Below are 27,747 nucleotides of genomic sequence, written 5' to 3' on the forward strand. Positions count from 1 at the left end.
AAAGTCCAGATTTAAGGTGAAACAGACTTATACTTATGCAGCGGTGTTCGTATGGGAAGTACGAGTGCTGTTCTATGCAAACGTGGTGTGTGTATCCACTTTTGTGTGTATAAATTGTGTATGAAATACAGTATGTGTATTCTTACACTATAATGGTAGTCAGAGTTGGCTAAAGCACGTACAGAGCTGGACCAAGTTAGCATGCAGTAGACGGTCTTCAACTAGCCGTAAGTTTCTCTTGCCTATTTTGTAACGGTAGTGGGTCTTCCTTTGGTTAAAACTCATAAGATACTGATATGACATTTCAGGGATGCCAAGGACCCCAGGGCTGTCCAGTGTCCCATACCACACAGATTCCTGTAATCCGCCTAAAGTAAATGTGGGCCTAGTTGTATATGCCTTCCAGAAGTGTACTGTTTATTTAACATGGTCACTGCTCTGAGTTATGGTTGGTAATGATTACTCAAATGCCCAATTGTTTGGGCTATTGTACCAGGGCAGCCTCCAAACAGGCCCACTGGTGTTTATTTGAATTTTCCATTTTATATTGCCACGTGTCATTAGGCTGTTTACAGTTTATCTCGGGTGATGGATCATTTCCTTCACCCCTTCTCTCTCTATCTCTATCTCTCTCCATATCCCTCTCCCTCTCTCTCCATGTCCCCCTCTCTCCATCTCCCTCTCTCTCCATGTCCCCCTCTCTCCATCTCCATCTTCCTCTCTCCCAATCTCCATCTCTCTCCATCTCTATCTATCTATCTATCTATCTATCTATCTATCTATCTATCTATCTATCTATCTATCTATCTATCTATCTATCTATCTATCTATCTCTCTCTCTCTCTCTCTCTCTCTCTCTCTCTCTCTCTCTCTCTCTCTCTCTCTCTCTCTCTCTCTCTCTCTCTCTCGCACTGCTCACTGAAAACATGTGTGGGGTGTGTGTGGAATTTTAAAGACATGTCAGATTCAAACATGTCTGTTATGTTTAAAGTCCCAATTCAGCCGATTGACGTAGAAGACTTCAATGAGTTTTCGCCACAGGACATACTACTCACTTCGGACCAGGCCCTAATCCCTGACATTCGGAACTGCCCCTACCCTCTGTTCTGTTGACGAAAGTGCAATCGCTGGAGAACAGACTGGACGAGCTCCGTTCGAGACGATCTTCTCAACGGGACATTAACAACTGTAATATACTATTGTTTTCAGAGTCATGTCTAAACAAGGACATGGATAATATACAGTAAGCTGGGTTTTCTGTGCATTGGCAGGACAGAACAGCAGCGTCTATATTATTTACCATGAGAGTTTTCATCTATATAGCTGTCTACTGGATTTAGCACCACAAAATGATGACCATACTAAGACCACACTCAATGAGCTGTATAGGGCCATAAGCAAATATGAGAATACTCATCCAAAGGAAGCACTCCTAGTGGCAGGTGATTTTAATGCAGGAAAACTGAAATCCGTTTTGCCTTATTTTTACCAGCATGTCACCTGAGCAACTAGAGGGAAAAAATTCTAGATCACTTTTACTCCACACGCAGAGACACATATAAAGCTCTTCCTTGCCCTCCATTTGGCAAATCTGTCCATTACTGTCCTCATCATTTGTGCTTACAAGCAAAAATTCAAATAGGAAGTACCAGTGATGCGGTCAATACTGAAGTTGTCTGATGAAGTGGATGCTAAAACACAGGACTGTTTCAGTAGCACAGACTGGAATATGTTTCGGGATTCATCCGATGGCATTATGGAGTTTAACAAATCAGTCACCGGCTTAATTAATAAGTGCATTACTGACGACGTGCCCACAGTGACAGTGCATACATATCCCAACCAGAAGCCATCTGCACTGAGCTAAAGGCTAGAGCTGCCGCTTTCAGGGAGCGGGACAGTAATTTGGATGCTTATAAGAAATCCCCTTACGCCCTCCGACAAACCAACAAACAGGCAAAGTGTCAATACAGGACTAAGATTGAATCCTACTACACCGGTTGTGACATCAACGGATGTGGCATGGCTTGCAAACTATCACGGATTACAAAGGGAAACCCAGCTGAGAGCTACCCAATGATGCTAAATGCCTTTTTACTCGCTTCAAGGCAAGCAACACTGAACCATGCGTGAGAGCACCAGCTGTTCCGGACAACTGTGTGATCCAATTTGTAAGTCGCTCTGGATAAGAGTGTCTGCTAGATGACTTAAATGTAAATGTAAATGTAAATCACGCTCTCCGTTTGTAATGTAAGTAAGACTGTTATACATGTTATCATTCACAAGGACGTAGGGCCAGACGAATTACCAGGATGCGTACTCAGAGCATGCGGTGACCTGCTGGCAAGTGGCTTCACTTTACAAACTCTCACTGACCCAGTCTGTAATACCTATATGTTTCAAGCAGACCACCATTGTCCCTGTGCTCAAGAAAGCCAAGGTAGCCTGTCCAAATGACTACCATGCCGAAGCACTCACTTCTTTAGCAATGAAATTCCACAAAAAGGCTGGTCATGGCTCATATCAACACCATGATCGCAGAAACCCTGGACCCACTCCAATTTGCATACCACCCAAACAGATCCACAGATGACACCACCTTTATTGCACTCCACACTGCCTACCTGAGAATGCTGTTCATTGACTGCAGCTCAGCATTCAACACCATAGTGCCCTCCAAGCTCATCACTACGCTAAGGTCGCTGGGACTGAACACCTCCCTAAGCAACTGAATCCTGGACTTCCTGACGGGCTACCCCCAGGTGGTGAGGGTGGGCAACATCACAACCGCTATGCTGACCTTCAACACGGGGGTCCTTGGGGATGCGTACTTTGTCCCCTCCTGAGACAGCCTATAGGGAGAAGGCCAGGACAACAACCTCTCCCTTAACGTGGGCAATACAAAGGAGCTTATGGACCACAGGAAATGGAGGGCCACCATTCACATCGACGGGGCTGTAGTTGAATGGGTCGAAAGCTTCAAGTATCCACATCGCTAAGGACCTATCGTGGTCCAAACACACCAACACAGTCGTGAAGAGGGCACAACAATGCCTCTTCCCCCTGAGGAGGGTGAAAAGAGTTGGGATGGGCCCTCAGATCCTCAAAAAGGTCTACAGCTGCACCATTGAGAGCATCTTGACTGGCTGCATCACCGCTTGGTATGGCAACTGCTCAGCATCCGCAAGGCGCTACAGAGGGTAGTGCGTGGGGTTGAACTCCTTGCCATCCAGGAACTCCATATCAGATGAAGGCTCTAAAAATGGTCAAAGACTCTAGCCACCCAAGTCATACACTGTTCTCTCTGCTACCGCACGGCAAATGGTATCGGAGCCCTAAGTCTGGGACCAAAAGGCTCCTGAACAGCTTGTACCCCCAAGTCATAAGACTGCTAAAGAGCTACTCGGGCAATCTGCATTGACTCTTTTTGACTGTATGCACACACACACTGGATTCTACCCACACACTCACACATGCTTACACTGACATTTCAACACATACTGTACACACACTCACTCACATAACATGTACACACAGGCACACATTTGCCACAAACACACATTTCCACACTCATCACATACACTGCTGCTACTGTCTATGAGCTATCCTGTTGCCTCGTCACTTTACCCCTACAGTACCTATATGTACATATCTACCACAATTTCCTTTTACCCTTGCACAACGACTAGGTACTGATACCATATGTATATAGCCAAGCTATCATTGCTCATTATGTATTTATTCCTCGTGTTACAATTTAAAAATATATATTATTATTATTACATTTTTTTATTGTATTCTGCATTGTTAGGAAAGGCCCGTATGTAACCATTTCACTGTTAGTCTACACCTGTTGTTTACAAAACATGTGACAGTTAAAATTTGATTTGATTTGTAGCCCAAACTGTTCAGGACACTACAGACAGAAGTTGGCAGACGAGTTGCATGGGGCTCGTCTGAAGAGAACACCATCATGTTTGTGAGAGTCTCATCTTTCCATTGAGTGGTCATAATAGTTGGTAGGCCAAACCATTCGGACGCTACAGACGTCTTTGTGGTTTGACAACCATGGTTGAAGCTCGTGCTACCTTCTACCGCTGACGTTGAAGGCCGACATACGCGGATGCGATGGTTTCACAGAAATCTCTCGCTTTTGATATTTTTTTTATTTTTACGTTGCTTAGATTGATTCACTGGGGCATCAATATAATCTTAAAAAAGAAACAAAAATTTCCAAAGAAAGAATTCTAAAATCAATCCCATATACTATGTTATTTCAAAAAAGGTTTTAAATTCTCTGGTAATGCCAATACAGAATACTATCAAATGCTTCTCAAAGATGCCCTCTGGTGGTCAAACTAGCAATAACTTGCAGTAACAGAAGAAATGGTTGAGAATTAAATGACGTGTCACAGAATGCTGCAGCAGCACGCAGGGTGTGACGCAGTATGACATAACTTTTAAAGACAATTCTTTACATCCATTCTTTCCCAAGACGACAGCCTCATTTGTTTGTTTTCTCAGGAGTCCCTAAAACATTAAACAACACAAATTACAAATTCATTCTCCTGACACTAGCTAGCTGGCTAATGTTAGCTAGTCAGATAACTTGCTAAATAGCGATTTTTGTAAATTAACTTTATGACCAAAAAATATACACAAACTTTTGTCTCTACAATAACAAACATATTGCTCTCAATTGTACATGTTTTGCTTGACTCGTTATGACGTTATAACAACATACATCTGGTTCCACCGTAATGTTTTGTCAGCAATCTTTGTTGAAGAACTCCACAAGGCAAGGGTGGCTCGCGTTATTGGAACCACTCGATATGATTGGTCATATAAAAACCGTGGGACCCAAATGCATAACGAGTGCTCTAACTCCCCCTTGTGGTGGTCTGGAGCAATGAAGCTGTGACGCTTGGTACCTCTAAGTCCCGCAGAGCAAGATCGCAACTTTTAAAGGAGGAACCATTGTAGGACTGTCTGGGAGCACCCAGAGTGAGGGACATAATTAGAGGGGCCTAAGGGGAGGGATATGTAACCTGAAGACTAGCGGTTATTGGCAGAGAGGTTTGGAACGCCCATTGTTATTGGTCTATTAACATATCGCCTGGTGATGTCACTAGGCAGGCCATAACTCCAGCTATGCAAAACCTGCTGATTAGAAGTTCCTGTGTCGATTGTATTTTCAACCAGCAACTATCAGGAAAGAACACTGATCACATTTGTTCACACTTTTACAATGTTCGTTTTATAAGCTGTTGTACAAATATGACACAAAATACAGATCAACTGAATTTTGACCACACTGGGCCTTTAACATACAGCAGGTACTGTATATGCGCATTATGGCTATCGACTCAAATAGTCCCTCAATCAAACATATTTAGTCAGTCATAAAGTCTGTATGATCTAAAATGGAGAAGAAATAGCTCGATAATAGTTATGTTATATCATTTAAACATGTTAAGTGACCGAGAATACATTTTAGTCTAATATTAATGTATTGTTAGTATGACTAATACATTGTATTCCTCTTAATCGTACAATTGTATCATCAAAGTCTGAGAAAATAGACACGTTATTCAAAGAAGTGTGACAAATGTGAATTTAAAAAATGTAAACTTCTATATGCGTACTCCACCAACAAGCACAATGTCAAATGTCAAAAGCCTTCGCTACGTTACAACTCCTATAACCCTGGATCGTGTTCGAGAGACATCCATTATTCCCGCCACATTGTTTCCATGGTCCAACAGCTATGAAACTACTGAAGTGAAGACCTTTGTAGCGGACTGAAGACAAATCATAAATGGATTCTTCTGTAAGCTGTGCAACCGAGCTCGACTGTGTGGAGATGTCCCAGTAGGTTTAGAAACAACAGTGGTGTGTTGATGTTGGCTAGGAAAGGATATGTTTCATACCCCTTTGACATATTAAAGTCACTGGCTACATGATGTTTAGACACCCCGGGAGAAAGCAGAGAGAAAAATGTCCATTTTATTTGTCACTGTTTGTCATAAGCTTTTAAATACATGTATACACACGCCTGTTAAGTTATGGCCTTAGACTCACTCCATCAAGGCTTTCAAAGTTAGTTGCGGCAAAAGTTTAAAAGTTATGAAAAACTGTTTGTTATAAAATGTATCGTTCAACAGTTCTCAAATGATTCCCTTCTGCTCTTAAACCATCTGTTTTCATCTGCCTCCCCAAACCAATGCACCTTAATAAAGCTAACATACACACATTATAGAACAAAAATATGTTCAATATATAAATATGATGTCAGCAAAAATGTTAATGTTGTATTCCTACATGCGATTTGCAGTGTGAAATCTGGTAATCACCGCACTGACGAACTGTGGGGGTGGGGGGGGACAACAGTAACGTGTAGCAGAACCAACGGCTTACATGTTAAACAACGAGAGACGTTGAAAGGATGTTGATTATGAAGTTCATAAATCTAATTTCCTGGCTTGGCGTGTGAACACTTTCCAAACCATTGATACACACTTTTGATATATTAAATAAACCGCCTGTGCGACCAAGTCATAAATCCAGTGTGCATGAAAGGCATTTGCTATTGAACAGTTTGAATGCATTACTCCCTGACATAAGATAGTTGTTATGTGCCTTCATCACATTATAAACATGCACATTGTGGGGGAGTCAGGTGGTTTCGAACCGGGGTAATCCAATACAGGCCTAATATAGCTTCAGTAACGACTATCATGGCAGCATTTTGGATCCATTGCCTTGTTCCTTAAGGGGGGAACAAGTTCAATTGCATTTCAATGGGAGACAGACACAGGAAAACAAGACTGCACCAAAGAGGACAGATCATTTAGCTCGTCCCCCTTCAAATTCTTTGATGTCTATCATGCTGATATGGAATGAACGGGACTTCTCTGGCATCTTCTAAACTGTTTGTGCCAATATTTCTAGAATAGTCTTAGCCCTCTGATAGGTATCACCACTCAGTGAAGCAACATCCTAGCATCTGTATGTAGTTACCGGGCCTGTAGTCTGTGGGAGGCAGTGTGGTCCAGTCACAGTTGGAGGAAAGTGATACTTACAGGGTTCCAAACCCACAGAGTCCCTCTGAATGGTTCTAATAATATATTGAATAGCATGCTTTGCAATAACCTCTTTTCCCTTTCCTCAAATTGTCTATAGTTCAGCTTACCTACTTGTAGCCCACCAAGACATGTATGATCAATGCACATCTAAGGGCTTTCACCTAAGCATCCAGGCTTGGAGAAAACAGACATTTGGCCACCATCGCTGGTTGCTGTTGAAAGCCTTATTTAATCAAGTATATCAGATTACAGATAAATGTAACTATGTGTTTAGATGGAAATTGTTTCTGAAGTACGGTACTTTCAAACGTTTGACAATTTGATTCCTGTAGTGATATTCGCCGTGAGAAGGAGAGGAGGACCAATGCGTAGCGTGGTAAGTGTCCATATTGTTTTAATAAGAATACTGAACACTGAACAAAAACAATAAAACGACAAAATGAACAGTCCTGAACGGTGACGCAAAACACACCACACAGGTGGGAAAAGGCTACCTAAGTATGATTCTCAATCAGAGACAACTAACGACACCTGCCTCTGATTGAGAACCATACCAGGCCAAAGACAAAACTACAACATAGAAAAAAGAACATATACTACCCACCCAACTCACGTCCTGACCATACTAAAACAAAGACATAACAAAAGAACTAAGGTCAGAACGTGACAATTCCCCATGGATCATTTAGCAAGCCAAAGACTTTGTAAAGAAGTTTGTCAGTGGATGCCATTATTTTACGCTTTCATCTTTTTACTGAAATCAACCTATACCACCTGTACACAAAAAAATGATTTTCATCCAGAGTGATAGGAATGTACATAATCATTTGTTAATAAAGATTTTAGGACTTTAAATGGGGCTTTGAGGCAACCCAGATCTCTGGGCTCTCAGTCCTTCCATACCACCATGTGTGAAGAGACAGGCACTAATATGAGCATGTTTTCAGTTTGCACTGGGTAGAGTATAATATATCTGGAAGTGAATAATCGTGCTTGTTTTGTCATTACACCCCATGCTGGGTCAGGTTCAACATACCAACAGTTTCTGTTACGGTTGGATGACATTGTGTTCTCAGCCCAGTCCTTGAGCGCACTCACTCAAAACAGCTAAAACTGATGTAATAACTGGGTCCTGGGCCACATAGACCGACAGGGGGGAGAACAGCAATACGGAATCAGATCTAAATTTAGACAATTGTTAGATTGTTAGGTAGACCCTGTAACAGTTCCATCAATCAGTGGTGGTGCCGACTTCTCCACACATTTCAAGAGAGCATTTTTACATTTTAGAACCTTTTTTTCATAAATGAGAATATAGTTCATGGTTATAATTGAGGTAGAAAAACCACTGAGTCACGCATTTGTCTTCGTAACAGCTGAATCATTAGAGTGGAGCAATGACGTGAGGTAGCTTGGAATACCAGTCTGTTCCTGCTTTGGCTTTACACAACTCCTTTGTCATCACCTCGATCTTCAGGGCATCGGTGTAGCCAGCTATCATTTATGAACGCAGGAGGAACAGTCAGGCATACAGGTCATCTCATCGATACGCCATTCCGTCTGGTTTGGGCTTAGTGGGACTGTCATTTGGTTTTCAACAGGATAATGACACAACATACCACCAGGCTGTGTAAGGGTTATTTTACCAAGAAGGAGAGTGATGGTGTGTTGACCTGGCCCCCACAATCCCCCGACCTGAACCAAATTGAGATGGTTTGGGATGAGTCGGACCGCAGAGTGAAGGAAAAGCAGCCAACAAGTGCTCAGCATATGTGGGAACTCCTTCAAGACTGTTGGAAAAGCATTCCAGGTGAAGCTGGTTGAGAGAATGCCAAGAGTGTGCAAAGCTGTCATCAAGGCAAAAGATGGCTATTTGAAGAATCTCAAATATAAAATAGTTTTGATTTGCTTAACACTTTTTTGTGTTATTTCATAGTTTTGATGTCTTCACCATTATAGACCCCCCCGCCCAGCGATGTGTTGTGGCACCCGTGGCTTTCTTCTCTGTGGCTGTAGCAATGCAATGTAGCCGACAAGTTGCAAAAGTCTAATCCTAGCATCCCCCACACTACACAAGATACAACCAAAAATGTTTGCCAATTCAGGCCTAAAATGTAAATTGGGTTGAGCGCAAGACCCATAATCACACGTCTTTCAACCGCTCACATTATGCGACCAACAACGTCTTGGTCGGAGCAAGACGTCGCATAAATTTGTTGTGGATCCTAAATCGTTGCAATTGCAGTTTAAAATCTTCAGCTCAGTTCATCCTCAGCAGGGGTGGAAAGAGTACTGAAATATCCTACTCAAGTAGAAGTACTGTTACTTTAATACTATTTTTTATTACATTTACTGGTGTCAAATGGCTACTCAAGTAAAAGTTAAAAGTAGCTCATTTAAAAAGTGAGTAAAAGTTTTGTTACTTTTAAAATAAAAACACTGACCTGGATAGTTAGCAAATTTTGCTAAGGTACTCTTTTCCTTGCATTAAATTGAAAGGAAGAGAGGAAATTAATGTACAGTAGGAGCTAAATTCATTTACGAGTTGCAAAAAAAAAGAAAAACAAAGTTTCAAAACTAAACGATTTGTGAAATTTATACTATTAACATTAGATTTTTTTTAAATAATAAAGTTGCCAGATGCCAATATACTGTACTTCAGACTCTACAGATAAACATGTCTATAACCCAAAAAATCCCTCATTAACCCCTCTGTTACTTACAGAGGGGTGACATTCAGCTGACATTCACTCACTCACCTATTCATAATCTTTCCCTCACTCACTCACTCACAAATTCCCTCTTTCGCTCATTCAACAGGGGTGGAAAGAGTACTGAAATATCCTACTCAAGTAGAAGTACTGTTACTTCAATGACATTTTACTTAATGTCACGCCTTGGTCATTGTATTTTGTGTTTTCGTTATATTATTTGGTCAGGCCAGGGTGTGACATGGGTTTATGTTACATTGTATGTTCGTATTGGGGTTTTTAGTATTTGGGATCGCGGCTGATTAGGGGTGTTGTATAGGCTTAGCTGCCTGAGGCGGTTCTCAATCAGAGTCAGGTGATTCTCGTTGTCTCTGATTGGGAACCGTATTTAAGTAGCCTGGTTTCGCTTTTTATTTTGTGGGTGATTGTTCCTGTCTCTGTGTAGTTTCACCAGATAGGCTGTAATTAGGTTTCATGTTCCGTTTGTTGTTTTCGTATGTGTATAGTTATTTCATGTATCGCTTTTTTCCTTCATTAAAGACATGAGTAACCACCACGCTGCCTTTCGGTCCGACTCTCTTTCGACAAACGAAGAACGCCGCTACAGAATCACCCACCACACTCGGACCGAGCAGCGTGTTAACAGGCAGCGACAGCTGGAGCAGAAAAAAGAGGACGTTATGGACAGCAAAGGCATGGAGTATACGACGTGGGAAGAAATAGACAGGTGGGCGGCCGACCCAGAGAGAGTGCAGGAGCCCGCCTGGGATTCGCTGGATCAATGCGAAGAGGGCTATAGGCGAATGGAGTCAAAAAGAAAGACACGTCGGCGCAGAGCGAAAACCGAAAGTAACCCCCAAATATTTATTGGGGGAGGGCACAGAGAGAGAGTGGCTGAGTCAGGTTTCAGACCTGAGCCAACTCTCCCTGTTAATCGTGAAGAGCAGTTGCAGTGGGAGAGGCTGCACCACTTGGAGAATTGGACATGGGAGGAAGAACTGGACGGAAAAGGACCCTGGGCTCAGCCTGGTGTATATTGCCGCCCCAAGGAGGAAATAGAGGCGGAAAAAGCTGAGAGGCGCAGATATGAGGAAGCAGCACGGCGTAGCGAATGGAAGCCTGAGAACCAGCCCCAAAAATTTATTGGGGAAGGGGCTCAGGGAGAGTATGGCTGAGTCAGGAGATAGACCTGAGCCAACTCTCCTTGTTTATCGTGAGGAGCCAAGGAGGAGACCAGAACCGGAGCAGGTGTTAGAGGTGAGCGAAGCAGAGACTGTGAAGGAGTTAATGGGGAAAGTGGAGGAGAGAGTAATGAGGGAGTTGCTAGTATGGTGCTATAGATACGATATTCCTCCGATGGATCGTGTTGGGATTTAATGGCACCTGGGTCAGCGCTCCATACTCGTCCTGAGGTGCGTGTTAGTTGGCTGGTGAAAAATGTGCCAGCCTCACGCACTAAGCCTCCTGTGCACATCCCTAGCTTTGCACGTCCTGTGCCAACACTGCTCTCAAGATCTCCAGTACGCCTTCACGGTCTAGCCCATCCTGTGCCACCTCCACACTCCAGTCCTCCGGTAGCAGCTCCACGCACCAGGCTGCCTGTGTGTGTCCTCGATCCAGTACCACCAGTTCCAGCACCACGCACCAGGCCTTCAGTGCGCCTCGCCTGTTCAGCGCAGCCAGCGCTTTTCTCCTCTCCTGCGCTGCTGGAGTCTCCCGCCTGTTTAGCGCAGCCAGAGCCTTTCTCCTCTACTGCGCTGCCGGAGTCTCCCGCCTGCCCAGCGCCGCCAGTGCCGCCAGTCTGCCCAGCGCCGCCAGTGCTCCCAGTCTGCCCAGCACCGCCAGTCTGCCCAGCGCCGCCAGTCTGCCCAGCGCCGCCAGTCTGCCAGCGTCGCCAGTCTGTCAGGATCAGTTAGATCCACCAGTCAGCCTGGATCCTCCAGTCTGCAAGGAGCTGCCAGTCTGCAAGGTGCTGCCAGCCTGCATGGAGCAGTCAGAGCTGTCAGCCTGCATGGAGCAGTCAGAGCTGTCAGCCTGCATGGAGCAGTCAGAGCTGTCAGTCTGTATGAAGCAGCCAGAACTGTCAGTCTGCATGAAGCAGCCAGAGCTGCCAGTCTGCAAGGAGCTGCTAGTCTGCAAGGTGCGGCCAGCCTGCATGGAGCAGTCAGAGCTGTCAGTCTGCAAGGAGCTGTCAGTCTGCATAGAGCAGCTAGATCCGCCAGTCAGCCATGATCTTCTAGATCTGCCAGTCAACCAGATTCTTCCAGATCTGCCAGTCACCCAGTCTCTTCCAGATCTGCCAGTCAACCAGTCTCTTACAGATCTGCCAGTCAACCAGTCTCTTCCAGATCTGCCAGTCAACCAGAATCTTCCAGATCTGCTAGTCAACCTGAATCTTCCAGATCCGCCAGCCAGCCAGGATCTACAGGAGCCTACTACCTGCCTGAGCTTCATCTCAGTACTGGGCTTCCTCTCAGTACTGGGCTTCCTCTCAGTACTGGGCTTCTTCTCAGTACTGGGCTTCCCCTCAGATCCGGGCTGCCCCTCAGTTCCGGGCTGCCCCTCAGTTCCGGGCTGCCCCTCAGTCCCGAGCTGCCCCTCAGTCCCGAGCTGCCCCTCAGTCCCGAGCCGTCCCTCAGTCACGAGCTGCTCCTCAGTTCTGTGGGGTTCTGGGTGAGGACTATTAGGCCATGGTCGGTGGCGAGGGTGGATTATCCCAGGACGCGAAGGGGAGGAATTAGGACATTAATGGAGTGGGGTCCACGTCCCTAGCCGGAACCGCCACCATGGACAGACGCCCACCCGGACCCTCCCTATGGTTTTGAGGTGCGTCCGGGAGTCCGCACCTTGGGGGGGTTCTGTCACGCCTTGGTCATTGTATTTTGTGTTTTCGTTATATTATTTGGTGATTCTCATTGTCTCTGATTGGGAACCGTATTTAGGTAGCCTGGTTTCGCTTTTTATTTTGTGGGTGATTGTTCCTGTCTCTGTGTAGTTTCACCAGATAGCCTGTAATTAGGTTTCACGTTCCGTTTGTTGTTTTCGTATGTGTATAGTTATTTCATGTATCGCTTTTTTCCTTCATTAAAGACATGAGTAACCACCACGCTGCATTTCGGTCCGACTCTCTTTCGACAAACGAAGAACGCCGTTACACTTAAGTAGAAGAAAAATTAGTGACAAAAAATAAAAAATAAAGTTATAGTTGTAAAAGCTACTCAATTACAGTAAGTATAGTAGCTGTAGTTAGTTACTTTACATCTCTGATCCCCAGACTGTTTTGAAGCTTTAGTGTTGAGCTAGCTGCTCTAGCTTCCTATGTATACCAGACAGACTTGAATATATTACTCCTCTCCTCTACAGCATATCAGATGAGCTAGCCTGTGAGTATCCCACAGAGCTCCTAATGCCTGCCAACTTGCCATCATTCTAACCAGCTCCACTTTTCCCAGAGACCAGCCTCTGTCAAAAATAAACCACCCTGTAGCAACTGATAATGTAATAAAATGCCAATAATGTAATATCTTCCAATAATGTAATAATGTTTGCATTTACAAGGTAATAAATGCTAATAATGAAATACATTTCCAATAATGTAATATATATGCTGAACACAAACACAATAATTATTACATTATCTGTTGATTATTACATTATGAAGATGGTATATGTTTTTCCATAAATAGTATAATAACTTTAACCAATAAAGCAATATTCACTCTCTTTTTTTATGCATATCAAGTGTCATGCTTCAGTAATAGCTTACTAAAAACCAAACCACATTCCTGAAGCAGTACATCAAGACTTTCAAATTACACGATTGACCCTCCAATAAACACCCATAACCCTAGTCAGTCAGTGAATCAGTGAGTCTGTGTGTGTGTGTGTGTGTGTGTGTGTGTGTGTGTGTGTGTGTGTGTGTGTGTGTGTGTGTGTGTGTGTGTGTGTGTGTGTGTGTGTGTGTGTGTGTGTGTGTGTGTGTGTGTGTGTGTGTGTGTGTGTGTGTGTGTGTGTGTGTGTGTGTGTGTGTATGTGTGCTTGTGTGTGTGTGTGTGTGCTTGTGTGTGTGTGTGCTTGTGTGTGTGTGTGCATGTGTGTGTGTGCGTGTGTGTGCGTGTGTGTGTGCTGTGTGTGTGTGTGTGTGTGTGTGTGTGTGTGTGTGTGTGTGTGTGTGTGTGTGTGTGTGTGTGTGTGTGTGTGTGTGTGTGTGTGTGTGTGTGTGTGTGTGTGTGTGTGTGTGTGTGTGTGTGTGTGTGTGTGTGTGTGTGTGCGTGTGCGTGTGCGTGTGTGTGTGTGTGTGTGCGTGCTTGTGCGTGCTTTTTTTGTTGAAATCTACTACAAAAATCTCAACTGATTAAAAAAATGTTTCAGCCAAGTTGCTCTTCTGGTTAACGAATAGGTATTTATACGTTGGCTAGGCCTTCTATAAGTCAATATATTCACCTTATTAGATTAAAATAAATATGCTATAGTCTATGCAGAGTAGTTTTCGGGTCCAATCGGGTCCACTTGGGTCTATCAGCTGCATTTACATAGACTTAGAACTAGAGATGTCTGTTTTTTTGCATTGCATCTGGGTCGCACTCCACTGCATCCGCCAATGTCACCCTTCCGCATCTGCGGTGAAACGTGGCAGAGCTACAGCGGTGCTTGTCAGACCATGAGACGTCCCAAAACTCAGTCTTCTCACGAAAACATCAGTAGCGTCCAAACAAACTAATATGATCACTCTATAGAAAGAGGAGACTCTCACGAACACAATGGCATTCTCCGTACATGGTTAATGGTACCAGTTTTAACACATTTTATGTAAGTATGGAGGTAGTTTTGTGCCAACAAAAATAGGGGTTACAGTATATACGGTTGAAGTCGGAAGTTCACATACACTCAGGTCGGAGTCATTAAAACTCGTTTTTCAACCACTCCACTAATTTATTGTTAACAAACTATAGTTTTGGCAAGTCGGTTAGGACATCTACTTTGTGCATGACACAAGTAATTTTCCCAACAATTGTTTACAAACAGATTATTTCACTCACAATTGCAGTGGGTCAGAAGTTTACATACACTAAAGTTCACTGTGCCTTTAAACAGCTTGGAAAATTCCAGAAAATTATGTTATGCTTTAGAAGCTTCTGATAGGCTAATTGACATAATTTGAGTCAATTGGAGGTGTACCTGTGGATGTATTTCAAGGCCTACCTTCAGACTCAGTGCATCTTTGCTTGACATCATGGGAAAATCAAAAGAAATCAACCTCAGAAAATAAACTGTAGTCTGGTTCATCCTTGGGAGCAATTTCCAAACACCTGAAGGTACCACGTTAATCTGTACAAACAATAGTACGCAAGTATAAACACCATGGGGCCACGCAGCCGTCATACTACTCAGGAAGGAGACGTGTTCTGTCTCCTAGAGATGAACGTGGTGCGAAAAGTGCAAATCAATCCCAGATCAACAGCAAAGGACCTTGTGAAGATGCTGGAGGAAACAGGTACAAAAGTATCTATATCCACAGTAAAACAAGCCCAATATTGATATAACCTGAAAGGCCGCTCAGCAAGGAAGAAGCCACTGCTCCAAACCGCCATAAAAAAAAGCCAGACTACGGTTTGCAACTGCACATGGGGACAAAGATTGTACTAGTTGGAGAAATGTTCTCTAGTCTGATGAAACAAAAATAGAATAAAAGCGTCTGCTAAATGGCATATATTATTATTATTATTATAGAACTGTTTGGCCTAATGACTAATAATAATAATAATAATAATAATAATAATAATCAACACATAGTGTGATAATAATAATCCAATTATTATATTATGCGCAAAAACTGTATTATGTTATGCATTCAGAATTTATTACATTATAAAGGCAAACGTTGTTATATTATTAGCAGCTGTTACATTATTGGCAGTTATTAAATAATAATTTGCTACACACCCACTGGAGAGTTTACACTGTTGTCTACTAATTTCATTGTCTTTTGTAGGGTTTGATACATTATTTGTAAGGGAAAATCAAATGAAATATGTCAAAGTGAAAATGACACATTTCAGAAGTCTATTTAAACCTCAAATATACTACAAGTGTTATATTTCTTGAGTTGCAGTAAAGTTGTCCAGCAACAGGTTGATCAAATTAAGATCCTACATCTGTAGTCAATATTATATGACCCAGAGAGACCCAGTCTGAACCGAAATTATAATTTTCATCAATGCTCAGCACAGTATACAGTACATCCGTGATTCTTTTACGTGTTTGATATTTGTACCCGAGTATGAAAAAAGTAGTGATGATTAAGCAATAACTGTGTGTGAATGAAATCCAGAACATCTGAATAGTTTGTCTTTGTGTTGTATCGCATCTGCCTTGTATCGTTACCAAGGTGACCACCGAAACTCTTGATTACCCATCGTCTCAGATGATTTTCTAGAAATCACTCTTTGTCCGATGACCTCACCACGCTCTCAAATAGAGCTCTGTGATAAGACCCTAGACTGGTAACAACCCGGACACGGTCGGCAAACAACGCAGTGCTGATTAGAAATAGACTTAGAGTTAGTACCAGATCTGGGCTCTAGCAAGGCGACAGGGAGGGGAGAATACTTAATGAGAACTCACACCTCAGTCTCTGCAGTACTATCTGAACCTGGGGGAGGTCGGGTGAGGACATCCCTAAGGTGGATCCGGATTCCTCTTCTCTACAGCAACAGGTCTTCTGTTGAATGATCAGAGTGAGTATTGTGCTGTCTTTTCTTCTAGCCCTGCTTCTAGGGAGCAGGGTGTGGGTCAATTTGTCAAGTCGTGAATTTAAATACATTTACGTTTACGAATTGAAAATGAAACACAATTCAATTCAGTATATTGTTCAAATCAATTGATGGATTGAGTTGAACAATCCAACATGCCACTTTTTTTCAGTTCTTGAATGAGAGTTTCAGTACATTTAGTTCTCCTGAATTGAGATGGGATTGACTCCAGGCAGCCCTGGTATGGAGAGAATGCTAAACCTCTTTTCACCTGGTTGATAAGGATGTATCTATTGCACAAATCAGGTAGAGCTTCTAAAGGTTATTAGTACTGGCATAGAAATAACCCAGTTTATAACATAAACATCATGAAATAATACCGCATGTCATTGATGAAAGACTCGTAACCTAGCTGTCCTTTACTTGACTTGCTCAATATTAAGGGCTTGTAACAGTTTCTCGATTCACTCCTACTTTAGTAATCAAAGTGTGACAACAGAGGATGAAGATATTTCACTAAAGTATGCTGTGTGATACAGGCTTCAAAGACAGATCTATTAAGATTCATAACTGTAGGCTTTGGATGGGTAACCTAAGAAGATGATAATAGCCGTCATAGAAGCTAGGGTGATAATGCAAAGGTGAATCACATTATTCTCCCTCTCGGATTATCAGATTTAGAAAAAGAGAGACGGATAGGGAAAATAGCTTGGAACTGTTTGTGAATATTGCAGGTAGGTGTGGAATGTTTTTTTTTTTTACTTACTCGGGGAGCAACTGAGTAACTGATAGAGAGAGAGGGAGAGGGAGAGAGAATGTGCACAGGAGAGGAGAGTGAGAAAGAAGGAGAGGAGAGCAAGAGAGAAGGCGAGAGAGCGAGACAGACTACAGGCATGTTGAGTAAATATCGAAATGGAAGCACTTGAGAGCTGCTCCAGAAAGATGGTTTGATAGCACTAGTTCTGACATTGTTGCGTTTCAGGGATCTTGCTATGAGACATTGTGTTTAGATTTATCCTGGCACACACAGTTAACTTCAGGGATGCTTGCTCTGTGACGTCAACCAATATTCAAAATAAGATTATAAGTCAAAAGTGTAGCGAGCGGCGAAGCCGTTGTAGACATTTTGGCTGGGGCGAGCTGTGTGTGTGTGTGTGTGTGTGTGTGTGTGTGTGTGTGTGTGTGTGTGTGTGTGTGTGTGTGTGTGTGTGTGTGTGTGTGTGTGTGTGTGTGTGTGTGTGTGTGTGTGTGTGTGTGTGTGTGTGTGTGTGTGTGTGTGTGTGTGTGTGTGTGTGTGTGTGTGTGTGTGTGTGTGTGTGTGTGTGTGGGTCTGATGAGGCCCAGTCAGATCAGAAAGCAGACGGTTTGGTTGTTTATAGAAGGAGGTCCACAGTGTCTGTTCAGAACGAAGGTATCTGTTGGGCTGATCCCAGAAGCTGGGCCCTAATTAGAAACAACTGGGCAGAATTCACTTCAGTGGCTGCAGATTGAGAGAGATCTGAGTCTTATAGAGCTTGGCTGGTGGCTCGGCTGGCTGACAGAGGCAGGCAGGCAGGCAGAATGCACCTCGGGGCTCATGTCTGTGCATTAAGACTTTCCTGGCCCTGTCTGTGTTAGTGTGTGTTTCACAGATGGCAAGAACAGAATTGTAATTCAGGAGGGCCACCTGACTAGTTGGAGCACACACAGGGATGCACACACACACACACAGTCACAGACACACACACACACACACACACACACACACACACACACACACACACACACACACACACACACACACACACACACACACACACACACACACACACACACACACACACACACACACACACACACACACACACACACACACACACACACCCAACAGGATACATACAAACACACTTGTCAGGTCAAATCTGTAAATCTGTTTCCAATTTCCAACGTCTTTCATGTGTTAGTGCTTGCGCTATTGCCTCCGAGAAACATTACATCATATGGGAGTCTGTTCAGGCAGAACTGTAGGTGCCTATTGGTTTCTACTCTCAACTCCGGTTGAGTCACTTATCATTTACTAATGTTGTTATTATGATCAATCTTTTTTCCTAAGCAAACACGAGCTGAAACTGCCACGCCATTAGAGCTTTACACTACAGGCGAAGTTGATCTGAACATGGCAGTATATCCCTCTAACCATGCCTCAGATACACAGTGATTGCATCCGTTAGGCAATAGAACTTCTTGGCATTGGGACCCAGACATAAAATATTCAACCTTTCAAGTCAATCTCTAATTCTGTCATCAAATCATCTCATGGAAGAGCTCTTCATTGACTTGGCATCAGGACTTCTCTGAACGTCTGCTGGCCGGGGCACAAGGTTGTAATATTTGAACCAGGTGATGAGGTTTCTCATAATGCAGATTAAATCATTATTTATTATTACTGAACAGGTTTGGACTCTTATGTATTCCATAAAACCAGAGAGACATTTGAATACAAGGAAATATGTTGATCTGAGGGATCCCATATCACATATCACTGTGAGACACTGTTCTGGGGTGATTTGTGTGTGTGTGTGTGTGTGTGTGTGTGTGTGTGTGTGTGTGTGTGTGTGTGTGTGTGTGTGTGTGTGTGTGTGTGTGTGTGTGTGTGTGTGTGTGTGTGTGTGTGTGTGTGTGTGTGTGTGTGTGTGTGTGTGTGTGTGTGTGTGTGTGTGTGTGTGTGTGTGTGTAATTGGACTCCATATAGCTTCAACCAGAGAAAGAGTTTGAGAGAGAGAGAAATACAGAAAGAAAGTCAGAGAGGGATTTAGAAAGAGAGACAAAGAGAGAAAGAGAGAGAGAGAGAGAGAGAGAGAGAGAGAGAGAGAGAGAGAGAGAGAGAGAGAGAGAGAGAGAGAGAGAGAGAGAGAGAGAGAGAGAGAGAGCGATAGAGCGAGAGAGAGAGAGAGAGAGAAGAGAGAGAGAGAGAGAGAGAGAGAGAGAGAGAGAAAGAAAGAAAGAAAGAAAGAAAGAAAGAAAGAAAGAAAGAAAGAAAGAAAGAAAGAAAGAAAGAAAGAAAGAAAGAAAGAAAGAAAAAGAGGAGGGAACCAGTCCACTTTGAGAGGAACGACTAATGTCTTCACATCATAATGTCTTCACATAATGGTGATTCATTGTACTGTAACTGCTATTGGAGTGTATAATTAAGATTCACTATGAAAAACGACATAACTTCTGACCTTTGTCACGATCACGTAACACAAACTATGAGAGTAGGGCTTAGAAGTAACTCCAAACCCACTGTTACAGTCTGAGGGATTGTGGGGAGCTTTGAAAATGAGACTAAATCAATTTACTCTCTGTTATTGAAGAGATACTCATATCTGGAATGACAGAGAGAAGGGCAAGGAACCAAGACCTACAAAAAACAACCAATTGCCAATCACACCAAAATGAGCATTTCTTTACTCTGGACTGTTGGTTGGAGGAGAGCTTCTCTCCAATCGTTTGCTAAACGTTTAATCATTTCGACAATTGTGGGTAGTTTTCTACAGATTGAAAATTATTTAGAAGGGTTCCGGCTGCTCGCTCCTCTCTTCTTTCTTTCCTTTTTCAAGGAAAAGAATGAGAAACAAAACACATTCTCCACTCTCTCGCCTGCTCGCATGCACACCCCAGACGAAAGCATCCAACAGAAACACAGCGAACTAAAATAGAAGCCTCTATTTCTGTCTGGCTCTGCTGTTATTTATAAAAATAAAATAAAAAGTGGCATGCCCTACGTTAAATTATAACATCATAAGGTCTTTCTGAACTCTTATTTCTGCCTTCAACCCTCCAGCCTATGACTCATGGGATGTATGCAGTGACGCCAGGCCAGCCCATACTACTCCCCTCTAGTACCGGTGAAGCATTGATATTCTACTAGCTCATTCATTGACCTGATTCAATCAAGAGGGTAACTCACTTACCATCACTTAGACTACATACCAACCTGTTTCTGGTTTGAACAGATGGTTTGATATATTATATCGGTCCCACAGGTAATTCTCTACAGCGATTATCTTAAAATGAGAATTACAGTTAATAAGTTTAGTTTGGTAACACCTGTTTTCTGTTGTCCATTCAGGCAAGATTAGAGTTAAAAAGCTTTGATGGACCAGCATCAGTCAGAACATTGGTTGTATTTGCTCAAACGGATCATAACATTTGTATACAGTACCAGTCAAATTTGGACATACCTACTCGAACAAGGGTTTTCTTTATTTTTACTATTTTCTACATTGTAAAATAATAGTGAAGCCATCAACACTATGAAATAACACTTATGGAATCATGTAGTAACCAAAATGTGCTAAGCAAATATATTTTATATTCTTCAAAGTAGCCACTCTTTGCCTTGATGACAGCTTTGCACACTCTTGGCATTCTCTCAAACAGCTTCATGAGAAATGCTTTTCCAACAGTCCTTGAAGGAGTTCCCCCATATGCTGAGCTCTTGTATAATGGCACAAGGCGAGACCCAGATGCAGACAAAGGAGGCAGATGGTTAGAGTCTTAGTTGTTGATTTATATCCAAAAGGAGTAGGCAAGAGTAAGGCACAAGGCAAAAGGTCAAAATCAGATTCTGAGTCCAAGAGGTACAGAGTGGCAGACTGACTCAATGTCAGGGCAGGCAGAAGGGTCAGGCAGGCTGGAACGGAGTCCACAAAAAACAGGCAAGGGTCAAAACCGGGAAGACTAGAAAAAGAGAATAGAAAACCGGAGCATGGGAAAAACACGCTGGTTGACTTGAAAACATACAAGACGAACTGGCACAGAGAGACAGGAAACACAGGGATAAATAAATGACACTGGGGAAAATAAGTGACACCTAGAGGAGGTGGAGAGCCTCACAAGAACTGGTGAAACAGATCAGGGCGTGACAACTTGTTGGCTGCTTTTCCTTCACTCTGCGGTCCAACTCATCCCAAACCATCTCATGTGGGTTGAGGTCGGGTGATTGTGGAGGCCAGCTAAGCAAGCTAAGCGTCAGTACAGAGACAAAGTGGAATCTCAATTCAATGGCTCAGACACAAGAGGCATGTGGCAGGGTCTACAGTCAATCACGGACTACAAGATGAAATCCAGCCCAGTCACGGACCAGGATGTCTTGCTCCCAGGCAGACTAAATAACTTTTTTGCCCGCTTTGAGGACAATACAGTGCCACTGACACGGCCTGCAACGGAAACATGCAGTCTCTCCTTCACTGCAGCCGAGGTGATTAAGACATTTAAACGTGTTAACCCTCGCAAGGCTGCAGGCCCAGACGGCATCCCCAGCCGCGCCCTCCGAGCATGCGCAGACCAGCTGGCCGGTGTGTTTACGGACATATTCAATCAATCCCTATACCAGTCTGCTGTTCCCACATGCTTCAAGAGGGCCACCATTGTTCCTGTTCCCAAGAAAGCTAAGGTAACTGAGCTAAACGACTACCGCCCCGTAGCACTCACTTCCGTCATCATGAAGTGCTTTGAGAGACTAGTCAAGGACCATATCACCTCCACCCTACCTGACACCCTAGACCCACTCCAATTTGCTTACCGCCCAAATAGGTCCACAGACGATGCAATCTCAACCACACTGCACACTGCCCTAACCCACCTGGACAAGAGGAATACCTATGTGAGAATGCTGTTCATCGACTACAGCTCGGCATTCAACACCATAGTACCCTCCAAGCTCGTCATCAAGCTCGAGACCCTGGGTCTCGACCCCGCCCTGTGCAACTGGGTACTGGACTTCCTGACGGGCCGCCCCCAGGTGGTGAGGGTAGGCAACAACATCTCCTCCCCGCTGATCCTCAACACGGGGCCCCACAAGGGTGCGTTCTGAGCCCTCTCCTGTACTCCCTGTTCACCCACGACTGCGTGGCCACGCACGCCTCCAACTCAATCATCAAGTTTGCGGACGACACAACAGTGGTAGGCTTGATTACCAACAACGGACGAGACGGCCTACAGGGAGGAGGTGAGGGCCCTTGGAGTGTGGTATCAGGAAAATAACCTCACACTCAACGTCAACAAAACTAAGGAGATGATTGTGGACTTCAGGAAACAGCAGAGGGAACACCCCCTATCCACATCGATGGAACAGTAGTGGAGAGGGTAGCTAGTTTTAAGTTCCTCGGCATACACATCACAGACAAACTGAATTGGTCCACTCACACTGACAGCGTCGTGAAGAAGGCGCAGCAGCGCCTATTCAACCTCAGGAGGCTGAAGAAATTTGGCTTGTCACCAAAAGCACTCACAAACTTCTACAGATGCACAATCGAGAGCATCCTGGCGGGCTGTATCACCGCCTGGTACGGCAACTGCTCCGCCCTCAACCGTAAGGCTCTCCAGAGGGTAGTGAGGACTGCACAACGCATCACCGGGGGCAAACTACCTGCCCTCCAGGACACCTACACCACCCGTTGTTACAGGAAGGCCATAAAGATCATCAAGGACATCAACCACCGAACCACTGCCTGTTCACCCCGCTATCATCCAGAAGGCGAGGTCAGTACAGGTGCATCAAAGCTGGGACCGAGAGACTGAAAAACAGCTTCTATCTCAAGGCCATCAGACTGTTAAATAGCCACCACTAACATTGAGTGGCTGCTGCCAACACACTGTCATTGACACTGACCCAACTCCAGCCATTTTAATAATGGGAATTGATGGGAAATGATGTAAATATATCACTAGCCACTTTAAACAATGCTACCTTATATAATGTTACTTACCCTACATTATTCATCTCATATACATATGTATATACTGTACTCTACAACATCGACTGCATCCTTATGTAACACATGTATCACTAGCCACTTTAACTATGCCACTTTGTTTACTTTGTCTACATACTCATCTCATATGTATATACTGTACTCGATACCATCTACTGTATGCTGCTCTGTACCATCACTCATTCATATATCCTTATGTACATGTTCCTTATCCCCTTACACTGTGTATAAGACAGTAGTTTTGGAATTGTTAGTTAGATTACTTGTTGGTTATCACTGCATTGTCGGAACTAGAAGCACAAGCATTTCGCTACACTCGCATTAACATCTGCTAACCATGTGTATGTGACAAATAAAATTTGATTTGATTTGATTTGATTTGATCTGGTGCAGCATTTCATCACTCGCCTTCTTGGTAAAAATAGCCCTTACACAGCCTGGAGGTGTGTTTTGGGTCATTGTCCGGTTGAAAAACAAATGATAGTCCCACTAAGTGCAGACCAGATGGGATGGTGTATCGCTGCAGAATACTGTGATAGCCATGCTGGTTAAGTGTGCCTTCAATTCTAAATAAATGTCACCAGCAAACCACCCCCATACCATATCCTCCATGCTTCACGGTGGGAATCACACGTGTGGAGATCATCTGTTCACCTACTCCGCGTCTCACATAGACACAGCATTTGGAACCGAACATCTCAAATTTGGACTCATCAGATTTCCGCAGGTCTAATGTCCATTGCTCGTGTTTCTTGCCCTAAGGAAGTCTCTTCTTATTGGTGTCCTTTAGTAGTGGTTTCTTTGCAGCAATTCAACCATGAAGGCCTGATTCACGCAGTCTCCTCTGACCAGTTGATGTTGAGATGTGTCTGGTACTTGAACTCTGTGAAGCATTTATTTGGGCTGCAATCTGAGATGCAATTAACTTTAATGAACTTTTCCTCTGCAGTAGAGGTAACTCTGGCCCTTTCCTGTGGCGGACTTCAAGATAGCCAATTTCTTCATTGCGCTTGATGGGTTTTGCGACTGCACTTGAATAAACTTTCAAAGTTCTTGAAATTTTCCAGATTGAGTGACCTTCATGTCTTAAAGTAATGATGGACTGTCATTTCTCTTTGCTTATTTGAGCTGTTCTTGACATAATATGCACTTGGTCTTTTACCAAATAGGGCTATCTTCTGTATACCACCCATACCTTGTCATAGCACAACTGATTGGCTCAAAAGCATTAAGGAGGAAAGAAATTCCACAAATTAACTGAAGGCACACCTGTTAATTGAAATGCATTCCAGGAAACTACCTCCTAAAGCTGGTTGAGAGAATGCCAAGAGTTTGCAAAGCTGTCATCAAGGCAAAGGGTGGGTATTTGAAGAATCTCAAATATAAAATATATTTAGATTTGTTTAACACTTTTTTTGTTACTAAATGATTCCATATGTAATATTTCATTGTTTTGATGTCTTCACTATTATTATACAATGTAGAATATAGTAAAAATAAAGAAAAACCCTTGAATGAGTGGGTGTGTCCAAACCTTTTAATGCCACGCAAGACCGACCAAGGTAATAGTGGTGATGCTATGCAAGACTGAGGATAGCCAATAACACACATGCAAACTATGAGCTTCAAAGCTTTATCTTCTGGCACAAGAAGGTCCAGAAACTCTCTCTCCCCAGATCATTCACACACAGACATGCTTACATGACTACCAGTTCATCAGGTAATCATTCATGGAAAAACACACTGTAAGGTGAGGTGGCTGTGATCCTACTTTTTCTAACTGCCAACATGGATACATTTGGGAATTGCTCTCCCCAACACGCCAAAACTGCTCTCTGGTCAGTTATTAATAAGAAAGCAAACTGCAACAATCATACAAATGAAATTGTATGGGTCATATACACGTGATAAGCAGAGGTTATTTTGGGTGTAGCGAATTGCTTGTGCTTCTAGCTCCAACAGTGCAGTAATATCTAACAAGTAATATCTAACAAATTACACACTATATACCCAGTACACACATCTAAGTAGGTATGAAATAAGACTATATACATATGGATGAGCGGAACAGACAAAGATACAGTAGAATAGTATAGAGTATATACATATGAGATGAGTAATGCCAGATATGTAAACATGATTAATGTGACTATTGTTCCATTCCTTAAAGTGACCAGTGATTTCCAGTCTATGCCTATAGCCAGCAGCCTCTGTGTTAGTGATCGCTGTTTAACAGTGTTATGGCCTTGAGATAGAAGCTGATTTCAGTCTCTCGGTCCCAGCTTTGATGCACCTGTACTGACCTCGCCTTTTGGATGATAGCGGGGTGAACAGGCAGTGGCTCGGTTGGTTGATGTACTTGATGATCTTTTTGGCCTTCCTGTGACATCGGGTGCTGTAGATGTCCTGGAGGGCGTGTAGTTTGCCCCTGGTAATGTGTTTGGCAGACCGCACCACCCTCTGGAGAGACTTGCGGATGCGGGCAGTGGGAATATGGAAAAGGATGAGTTCAATATGTTTCATAGATCAGTTGCTGTTGGCCAAATACTTCAGAGAGAGGTGTGATCATGACCTGCTATAATGAGTTTCCATAAAACTCTATGATTATATAAATAGCCCACTCAGCTCAACTTTACAAAACAGAACATTCCACAATAATTAGTCTAGTTAGGCCTAGCCTCTGCCTACTTATAACGGCACAGGGCGAGGCCCAGATGCACACACAGGAGGAAGATGGTTTGAGTCTGATACTTATTTAAATACAAGGGGCAGGCAATAGGTAGGTCGAGGACAGGCAAAGGTTCACCAGGTCAGACTCCGAAAGGTACAGGGGGGCGGGCAGGCTCGAGGTCAGGGCAGGCAGAACAGGTTGTAACCAGGAGGGCTAGAAAACAGAGACTAGGAAAAACATCAACATGGAAACACGCTGGTAGGCTTGACAACAGACAAACAGAAAACACAGGTATAAATACATTGGGGATAATGGGCGACACTTGGAGGGGGGTGTAAATAAGCACAAAGACAGGTGAAACAGACCCCCCCCACACACACACACTCGCCGTCCTACCTGGGCACATACCTGCTTGACCGGGGTGCTGGCAGGGGAAGAGCTTAATCCTGGGCACATGGAAAGTGGGATGTATACGAAGGGTATGGGGCAACAGAAGACAAACAGCAGTGGGACTAAGGACTTTAAAGATGAGGAAAGGACCAATAAAACAGGGAGAACGTTTATGGGACTCCACCCAGAGGGGCAGGTCCCACGTAAACAGCCATACCCTCTGCCCGAGAAGATAGCGGGGAGCCGGAGTACGGAGGCGGTCCGCTTGTCGACAATACCTGGAGGTGGCCTTGGGAAGAGCAGACCGAACTCTCTTCCAGGTACGCTGACAGTGGCGGACAAACATCTGGGCCGAGGGTATGCTGACCTCTTCTTGCTCTGGGAAGAGCGGGGTCTGATGACCCATGGAGGACTCAAGGGCGAGAGCCCAGTGGCCGAGCAGTGAAGAGTGTTCCGGGTGTACTCCACCCACACAACTTGCCGGCTCCAGGTGGTGGGGTTGGTCGAGACGAGGCACCTAAGCGCAGTCTCCAGGTCTTGACTGGCACACTCTGACTGGCTGTTGGACTGGGCATGAAACTTGGAGGACAGGCTGGACGACGACCCAATGAGGGTGAAGAATGCAGGGTCCGGGCTGGGAACATTGTGCCTTGCGGACTAGGCTCTTGATACCCCAGACAACTGTAGCTGCCAGACATGAGGTAGGGAGGATGGTCTCAGAGTCAGACAGTGTGGCAGCAGAACTATACAGGCGAGAGAGAGCATCCGGCTTCACATTCTTGGACCCTGGGAGTAGGAGATGATAAAGTTGAACCTGGTGAATAACAGGACCCAACGGGCCTGCCTAGAATTAAGGTGCTTGGCGGTGCGGAGATATTCTAAATTCATATGATTGGTCCACACCAGAAATGGATATTCCGCCCTTTCCAGCCAGTGCCCCCACTCCTCCAACGCAATCTTGACTGCCAGAAGTTCACAATTCCCTACGTTGTAGTTTCTCTCAGCGGGGTTGAGTTGATTGGACAGGGATGCTGCTTTTGGTTCTGGGCAGACCGCTGGGACAGGACGGACCCCACTCCAATGTAAGAAACCTCAACCTCAACCACTAACTGACGGGACGGATTCGGATGGGAGCTGTAGTAAACAGATGCTTGAGGTCCAAAAGCATCCTGTCAACAGCTGGAGACCATGTGAACAGCACCTTGGGAGAAGTGAGTGCAGAGAGGAGAGCCCCCGGGGTGCTGTAGCCCCGAATGAAGCGGCGGTAGAAGTTAGGAAATCCCACGAAACGTTGCAGCTGCACTCTGGATGTAAGTTGGGGGCAATCCACCACCACTCTCACCTTTTCAGGAGCCATCTTAGGGACGATGCAGAGGGAGGTGGTGCGAGCCTTGTTGA

General features: G+C 44.0%; 1 protein-coding gene across 1 annotated transcript in view; it reads left to right on the plus strand.

The window, feature by feature from the left end:
• The first annotated feature begins 16,403 nt into the window (after positions 1-16,403).
• Positions 16,404-27,747, plus strand: part of myocd (myocardin) — a 162,879-nt gene continuing 151,535 nt past the window's right edge. The window contains exon 1 of the mRNA XM_046356970.1: positions 16,404-16,533. The gene's annotated coding sequence lies outside the window, so the exon portion shown is untranslated. The remainder of the gene's footprint in view (positions 16,534-27,747) is intronic.

The sequence above is a fragment of the Oncorhynchus gorbuscha genome, linkage group LG07 (genome assembly GCF_021184085.1).
Source record: "Oncorhynchus gorbuscha isolate QuinsamMale2020 ecotype Even-year linkage group LG07, OgorEven_v1.0, whole genome shotgun sequence".
NCBI lineage: Eukaryota > Metazoa > Chordata > Actinopteri > Salmoniformes > Salmonidae > Oncorhynchus > Oncorhynchus gorbuscha.